General features: G+C 39.0%; 1 pseudogene; it reads right to left on the bottom strand.

The window, feature by feature from the left end:
• Positions 1 to 320: 320 nt before the first annotated feature.
• LOC103749632 overlaps positions 321 to 9,273 on the bottom strand; it is a 53,734-nt pseudogene continuing 44,781 nt past the window's right edge.

Below are 9,273 nucleotides of genomic sequence, written 5' to 3'. Positions count from 1 at the left end.
TCAAACTGGGTAACTAATTAACCTCTGGATCTTTAATCAACACATATGATGTGAATAGCATCAATCACTCTATGTCAAGTTGTCCCATAGGAATGGGGTTCCTTAAAATCCATTTAATCTTCACTTTTTCTATGCTCCAGCACAAACTTGAATTACAGCCTGTCATTTCATAGAGCTGCCCAGACTTTGCTAGTGGTAGGCCTGGTTGGGAACCCCTTTCTCCTTCTCAGCTTCACTGTTCAAGGAGAGTGGCCCATGTGAGGCCAGTTTGAAAAGATTGCTAAGGCCTTCCCAACATGGGAGGCAAGAAGCTTCATAAGTCAATTGCTGTCATCTTCAGCATGTCATTCAATGTGTCTTGCTGCAACCTGATTGAATCCTTTCCTAGCACTGACAAAAAGCATCACAGCTCTTCCAGCGACATTTCAGTGTTTGAAAGTTCAGATTGGTATTGTCAGTCAGCAAGTGTTGTAAGTGATCTACAACAACAAATATCAGAGAGCAGCCATGCCACCAACAGTGGTAATTCTGCATCAGATTCAATCTCAAGCTGAAGGTTGCTATCAAAATAGCCAGTATAAATCATGGTTTTAGGTATGGTAATACACATAATCATGTCTGTGTGCCCACCATAAACTTTCAGCTGATCATGGGACTGTAATTCATAGACATGAATAGATTTATCCAGGCAAGCAGTCACCATCACTTTTCTTGGGATATTTTACCATTCACTGCATGATTGTGACCTGTATAGATGCACAGGACCTCACAAGTTTGAATGTTTCAACTGTGGACTGACTGATCACTGGAGCCACTGAACTCAAGGTCATTCATCACCTTCTTTAAAAATATGGTTTTGCTATGACCCTCCAGAGTTCTGAGGAGCAGTCACTTCCATGCATCATGAACATCAAGAGTATAGTCATAAGACCTTATGACCAGCAGCTTTCTGGCACCTTCCTGAGCTGTGGCAAGAGAGCTGACTGCCAAAGGGACATGGGATTCAAATTCTCTGGTTGTTTGTTGTTCTTTATGTTGAAGGTGACTACAATTCAACACAAACAAACACACGAATGTCTTCATAATTTAGTAGAGGTTTAAATCCTCATTTCCCTGATGCTAAAGCTCATGTTCTTTCCATTAGACCAATGTAGTAGTTACTTAACTGGTTTTTATGAATTTCCTACATAGAATCCATTGCATCAGTTTTCTGATTTCTGCTTGAAATGTGTAGCTCTAGAAAAGGAACATGAAAATAACCAACTAAGAAGTGACTTCTATTTGATCTTAAAATTACAATAGTATGAGTGCTAAAACGGATTTTGTGGGGAAAGGTTTACTTATTTCTGTGCTTGCACATGTGTGTGGTAGGGTGCATTTGCACTTGTCACGTGTAGATGCACATGTCAGTCCATCTACAGACAGGTAGAAGCAAGAAGTTAATGTTGCTTGTTTTCCTCAATTGCCCCCACCTTATTTATTTAATTTTTTTGGAGACAGGTTCTCTCTATAGAGTCTTGGCAGGCCAGGAGCTTGCTATGTAGACCAAACTGGCCTTGAATTCACAGACATCCAAGTGCCTCTGCATCCTGAGTGCTGTGACTAAAGTTTTGCATCACCATGCTTGGTTCTCCCTTATTTTTTGACACAGGTTTAGCAATTTCTTGGAACCTCTTATGCCCTTCCCCAGTTCTGGAATTACAGGCATGCTTGATTTTGTTTTATGTGAGTGTTGGCAGTTGAACTCAGGACCTTATGATTGTGGGGCAAGGCTTTACCAACTGAGCCACCTCCCTGTCCCCAGAGCCTTTTTTAATACACAGAGATAAAAATTACATAAGGGTTTTGTACATGTGAAGGAATACTGGATTAGGTCTTTTGATTCTTTTTAGACTTGCCAGTGTGTTTCATTTTCAAGCCAACTTTTTCATCTTATTTTATAATCATTCACCATCTGGGACCATCACAAAATTTATTGATTGAGAAATCTCTACTCAGATGAATCAAAATTTAGAGAGCATTACAGAAAGTATTACTAGTTCCTAACTTAGAAGTTCAATATTAATTATCTTAAACTTTTCATCGAAGAAAGGTACAACATGAAAACTTTAAACGTTAGATTGCATATAACAACAAATGTACTTTCACAGAAGATCATTAGTCACTTATTTACCATAATCTTAACTTATAGGGCCAGGAAAAAACTTCATTTCTTGTATTCAATATCGTTAGACAATCAATAAACTGACTAAATGGCATTTTGTGGTCTTTTGTTATAGTGTATGACTGAAGCCCTAAATAGCAGTTGAAGTTTCAACTAAACATGTATGGAAATATCAATTACATGGTAGCCTTGATGAAATTGCAATTTATTTTTTGAATACCAACTGCCACTGCAAAAGACAGTGTCATGGATATTCTTCACTGATAAAATACAAATTCATATGAGAACATATTTCAAATTTATCCTGATATATTTGATCAAATGATCTTGTAGCAATATAAGGAAAAGTAAGGACACTCTCTCATAAGCTAATATGCTTTCTGGAAATCTTTTAGGCTAAGTAGATTATTGATAACCACCTGATATTTATAATTTTTTTAAATTTTGAATTGACAATTATGTGCACATATGGCATGTGATGTGGTGTTTTGTTATTTATGTACCATATTAGATGGACAGATCAAGCCAATTAATCTCTCTCTCTCCATATAATTATCATTAAACTTTTTTTTTTCCATTGAGACCTTAGTAGACTGGCTGAGAGTGCCTGGATCAGGCCTCTTTGTGGTGGTGAGCTTCCCCAAGTCACTGTGTTGCAACCCCCTACATTGGGACCTTGTGTAGCCCTTCCCAGGGCTAAGCTTCTATGCCCTGCAGTAGGGGCCCAACCTTAGGAGACCGCCTTAGAGTACCTGGATCCAACCTCCACATGGTGGTGAACTTCCCCGAACCATGCAGTACCCTATATTGAGACCCCATGTAGCCCCTCCCACTACATCAGGAATAGACTTTCTGTTTGACAGTAGAGGCCTAGTCCTTAGAAGACTGCCTGAGACTCCCTGGATCTAGCCTCTGCATGGTAGTGAGCTTCTGCAAATCACACCTTGCCCAAACCTCTACACTGGGATCATATGTGGCCCCTCCTCTCCACCAAGGCTAAGCTTCTCTACCCTTCAGGGCCCAGACCTTAACAGACTGCTTGAGAGTGTCTGTATCTAGCCTCCATGCAGTGGTAAGCATCCCCAAATCATGCTGTGCCCATCCTCCTACATTGGGATCACCTGCAGTTCATCCCACCACCCCAGGTTGAGGTTTCTCTGCCATTTACATGGGGCCAAGACCTTTTCAGGCTGTCTGAGCGTGCCTAAATCGGGCCTCCCCTTAGTGAGCTCCCAAAATTGTGCTGTGAGTGCTCACTAGTAGTATTCCAGACCATAGGAGGAAGCCTGAGAGAACTTGATTGCCACCTGACTCGGGCCTCTGTGGGAGCTCCTGGGTATCTGGACTGAAGCTATCTGTTCCCTCCAATATAAACTATGAGAGCACCTGAAGCCTAGACGAACCAGCTTTCTGTACCCAATAAGAAAACAACCAAGGCACACCAATAATACAAACAAAAGCAAACTTCTACTCAACAAAGGCTTGAGTTTCATACCAGAATCAAAAACAACAAAATAAATTCACATGCCAAAATCACAACAGAAAATAATAATATGGAAAATCAAAGTAATATGTTCCCACCAAACAACACGAGTCCTATAGAAGAGTTCTACAAGGAGAAGCCCCTAGAGATAACTCAGGGCACAGAAATCAAAAGAACAATCGAGAACATGATCAAATAATTCACCAAAATTAAAGAACACACCAACAAATAAAGAAAAGAACTAAAAGAAGATAGGGATAAACTTCTGACTGAATTCACAAAAGAAATAGAAATATTGAAAAACTCAGGCTGAAATGAAGAAGGAAGTGAAAATAATCAATAAGCCAATTTGAAACAACAGGAGAAAGTCTCACCGTTAGAATGAATGAAATGCAAAACAGAATATCAAGACTGGATGATAAAGTTGAAGAACTAGACTACTAAAACAAAGATTATAAAACAAACAAACAAACAAAATACACAGTACTGAATACCCAGGATGTGTGGGACACCATGAAAATAACAAATTTCTGCATCATAGGCATAGAAGAAGGAGAGGAATTTCAGGTTAATGTTATTGACCAGATCTTGAACAGGATTGTAGAGAAGAATTTCCCAAAATTAAGGATAGATAGGTCCATACAAATACAAGAAGCACATAGAACACCAAATGAATAGGACGAGAAAAGAAACTCACCATGGCATATCATAGTAAAAACACTAAATGTACAGAACAAAGAGAGAATACTGAAAGCTGCCAAAGAACAACAACACATCACATATAAAGGAAAACTGATCAGATATACAGCTGATTTATCAATGCAAACTATGAAAGTACACCAATAATACAAAAAAAACAACCAAGCCTGGACCAAATTACTCTCAGATATGAATGACCATAGATGCCAACCAAGAATACTTTACTCAGTAAAAATGTCTATTATAGTTGAAGGGTAAAGAAATATCTTCCACAACATAAACAGGCTGAAAGAATACATGTCCACAAACCAGTAATTAAAGAATACTTGAATCAATACAAAGAATGGAAAAATGAACAATTCTACCAAAGGGGCAACAGAAAGACTCTAAATAAAGGTATAATTGTGGAAACACAAAGTTATGCAAACAGAAATGAAACTACAGCAACCAATACACTTCTTTCAGTAATAACTTTATTAATGGACTGAACTCCCCAGTCAAAAGACACAGGCTAGCTGAATGGATGAAGAAACAAGATCCATCTTTTTGTCGTCTACAAGAAACCCATCTCACCTTCAAGGACAGACACTACTTTAGGGTGAAAGGATGGAAAAGAATATGCCTAGCAAATGGCATATGGCACTAAGAAACAAAAACGAGTCACAATTCTAATATCTGACAAAATATACTTCAAATTAAAACTAATCAGAAGAGATAAAGAGGGTCACTTCATTCTGATCAAAGGAACAACTGGCCAAGAAGATATTACAATCATGAACATACAGGCACCAAACTATGGTGCATCCATTTTCATAAAAACAGTATTATAGGACTATAAGACACATATTAACCCCAACTCAGTAATAGTGGGGAACTTTAATACTCCACTGTCTCCATTAGAAAGGTTAACCAGGCAGAGATTAAACAGAAAGACATTTGAATTAAATTATACCATACATCAAATGACCCTAAGAGACATTTACCAATTATTCCACCCAAGTACCAAAGAATACACTTTTTACTCAGTATCCTGTGGAACTTTCCCCAAAATTGACCACATACTGGGACACAAAACAAACCTCAACAAATACAAAAGCATTGAAATAATCCCATGCATTCTATCACCACAACACAGTAAAGCTTAAAATCAGCAAAAAAGAAGCCCTAGTAATTACACAAATTCATGCAGATTAAACAATATAAACTTGAATGATGAATGAGTCAAATAAGAAATTAAAAAAGAAATAAAAGTATTCTTGGAACTAAATGAAAAGGATAATACAATAAAACTTCTGGGACACATTAAAAGCACATAAAAAGAGGGAAGTTTAGAGATCTAAGTGCGTACATGAAGAAATCAGGAAAAAAAAAAAAACAAATAAATGAGAATATTGAACCTCAAAACTCTGGAAGGGCAAGACAAATTAAAGTCAAACCCAGCAGATAACAAAAAAAAATAGAACTCAGAGAAGAAATTAATGAATTAGAGGCAAAGAAAACTACAAAGAATCAATAAATCTAAGAGCAGGTTCTTTGAAAAGCTAAACAAGATAGACACTAGCCCAGTTAACCAAAAGAAAGAAAGAGCAAATTTAAAATGACAGAATGAGAGGTGAAAGGGGAAATATCAGAACAGACAAGAAAAAGATGCAGAATATTATAAAGGAATATTTTAGAAACCAATATGCTATTAAATTTGAAAACCTAAAATAAATGGATGGATATCTAAAATCATGGGAACCACCAAAGCTAAACCAAGAAGAGATCAATAGTTTAAAAAGACCCATCACTTGCCCCCTATGAGTTGTTGTCCTGAGGGACACCAGAGGTCCTCAAAACAATAAAGGTCATTGCCAATAATGTTGGTTGTACACTGGAAGTGGATGGAAAAACACTATTGCTGAAGACACTTCATGATGTGAGCTTGAGAGAGGGTGAAATCAAGCTTGGACTAAGCTGGAAATTCCCTGTCACTGGATAGGTGACTTTCATGGTGTCAAAAGTCAACATGCAGATGACTGGGAGAGAATAGTTCCCTATAATTCTCAATGACAGACCTCATGTGTTGCACCATCAACACATCAAACAAGATGTTCCTGTTGGTGCAATAGTGAAGCATCTAGTGTAGGTACAACCCATTAATTTTTTATTGGATATAATTTCCTCTTTTAGGGGTGGAACACACATCTGGTACTGTAGACCTGGCCAACTCCCTGTGGCAGGAGAGAATATAGGCCCTAGTGGGAAGTCACTGCAATTGCTTTGCTAGATATAAATGATGCACCTGTTAAAGTACTGACAAAGCATTTGTGTTTGTGCCCATAAGTTAAGTTATTATAGCAGTCACTGTTTAGATGTTTTTGCTTCTTGTTGTGTGTGTTTTTATGGTAGATGGAATCCCACTCAAACTGGCCAACAGCCAATGGAAAACAGATGATTCAGAGACCTGAAAGTCCAGTAACTTGACACAACAGGAGGAAGATCATCCGACACCTACCACTCCCTCCAAGGCTCAGGGACTTTTGCAGAAGAGGTTGGCAGAAAGAATGTAAGATCCAGAGAAAGGGGTGCAGTGTTAACTGGAAATGTCCTCCAACCACTAGGCCGGCAAGCTATAGTCACACCTCCTTCCCACTCTCATTAAGGATTTGATGGGGGAGTCCGTTACCCCTCCTAGCCAATCAGTTGACCTTAGCTGCATGTGGGGGGATAGGCAAAGGATGCATAAGCTGGGAACACCAAAAGGCACCTCTCTCACAATTTTGTGCAGCTGTCAGGAGGTCACACAATTTTGTGCAAGTGTGTGGACTTTATGGGACAGCCATGAGTGTGGGGTGCCCAGTCTTCTGTAAATAAACCACTACCCTATAGTCTGTTTAAAAAAAAAATTAAATTTTTTTGAAAAGACCCATCACATATAAGTAAATTGAAATAGTAATATAAAAGCTCCTGACTACAAAACCCAAGGCTCAGATGGATTTACAGCACAATTCAGACACTTAAAGAAGGTCTACAATCAATACTATGTAAATTATTCAAAAAGATAAAAAGACAGAGAGAACTCTCAAATTGTTTCTATGAAACCAGCATCACTCTGATACCAAAACTAGGTAAAGAAAGAACCAAAAAAGAAAACTATAGACCCATATCCTTAATGAACATAGATACAAAAATTCTCAACAAAAATACTCACAAATCACATACAGACACACAACAAAAATATCATCCAACAAGTTCAAGTTTTGATCTTTTTCCAGAAATGCAGGAGTGGTTCAATATATGTAACTGAATAAATGGAATAAAACATACAAATGGACTTAAAGATAAAAATCACATGGTCACCTCAATAGATGCAGAAAAGGCCTTTGTCAAAATTCAGCATGCATTCATGATAAACGTCCTAAAGGGAATTGGACTAGAGGGAACATACCTCAACATAATTAAAGCTATATAATACGAACCTATAATGGATATCATACTAAATGGAAAAAAAATACAGAAGCATTCCCATTAAAATCAGGAACCAGAGAAGGCTATCTACTATCTCCACTCCTTTTTAATACAGCGTTGAAAATCTTGCTAAAGAAATAAGACAAGGGAGAGGGTGGGTGCGAACCTCCATCGGGTAGCTGCTCAGAGCTCAGCAGACCATCAGAGAGTATGGGGTTCTGGCCTCCCTCTGGCCTCCAACTACCAGAGGGCCTGAGAACTCAAGGGACAGCCTGACAGCCCCCGAATCCTACCTCCATGTGGTGAAGAGGTTCCCCTAATTGCACCATACCATCCCCCTACCTGGGATTTTGTGAGGCCCCTCCCAAGACCCCAGGACAGATCTGGCTTTGGTAGGCTAAGGCTGGGATCTCAGCATATCACCAGAGGGTGCCGAGTTCTAACCCCCCCAGCCTCATTCTGTCATAGAGTTGACAGTGGCACAGGACTGCATGAGAGACCCTAGATCCTGCCTCCACATGGTGAAGGAAGCCTGAGTGTACCTGACTCAAACCTGAATTTGGCTTCTGTGGTTATCCTTGAATAGGTGATCTGAAGCCATCAGTTCCCTCCAAAATAAACCTGAAAGAACCTGAACCCTGTACCAACCAGCTTTAACATAACCAATAAAGGATCTAGGCACCTGGATAATGCAAATAGAAGCACACTTCAACTTAATTCTCATATCAGAATCATAAACAACAAAAGAAATTCATATGCCAAAACCACAAAGAAAGAATAATAAAATAGAAAATCAAAACACAGTGTCCCCACCAAAGCCCACCAATCCTGTAGAAGAGTTCTACAAGGAGAACTGCCTAGAGATAACCAAGAACACTGAATTTAAAAGAACAATCATAAACATTGTGATGGCTAATCATGGGTGTCAACTTGACTGTATCTGGAATTAACTGAAATGAAAGAGATCTTCTTGATTGATCATCTGAAGCTGGAAGACTCACCCTAAATGTGGGTGTTACCTTCTGATGGCAGCCAGTATAAAAGGCCAAGGCAGAGGAGAACGCCAGGCTTCTTGCTGCTTGCCTTCTCCCTCACTGGTAAGTTCATCTTGCTGCTGTAGACTGAAGACTAGCTCATCTTTTGGAATTTGTCAGACCTTCAGTGCCAAATTGGGACTACTGAGACATACAGCCTCGTTGACTGAGCAACTACAGATTCTCAGCCTCTCCAGTGTGGTGCAGCCATTGTTGGACTACTCGGACTCTATCCTGTGAGGTAAGCTGATAAATCCCTACACATATATATTCATTCTACTGGTTCTGTTTCTTTGCAGAACCCTGGCTAATACAGATTGTGGTACCAGGAGTAGTTCTAGAGAAACAGAATTGAAAGGATGAATTTCTTTAATGGGCTTGTTGGTATTTGGAGCAGGCTCTCCAACTCAGAGTCTTCAGATAGCATGGAGAGCACTGACAAT

This window comes from Nannospalax galili, unplaced genomic scaffold (genome assembly GCF_000622305.1).
Source record: "Nannospalax galili isolate Female #2095 unplaced genomic scaffold, S.galili_v1.0 scaffold586, whole genome shotgun sequence".
NCBI lineage: Eukaryota > Metazoa > Chordata > Mammalia > Rodentia > Spalacidae > Nannospalax > Nannospalax galili.
The sequence above is the reverse complement of the archived record's forward strand: the minus strand, read 5'-3'. Positions and strand labels throughout refer to the sequence as shown.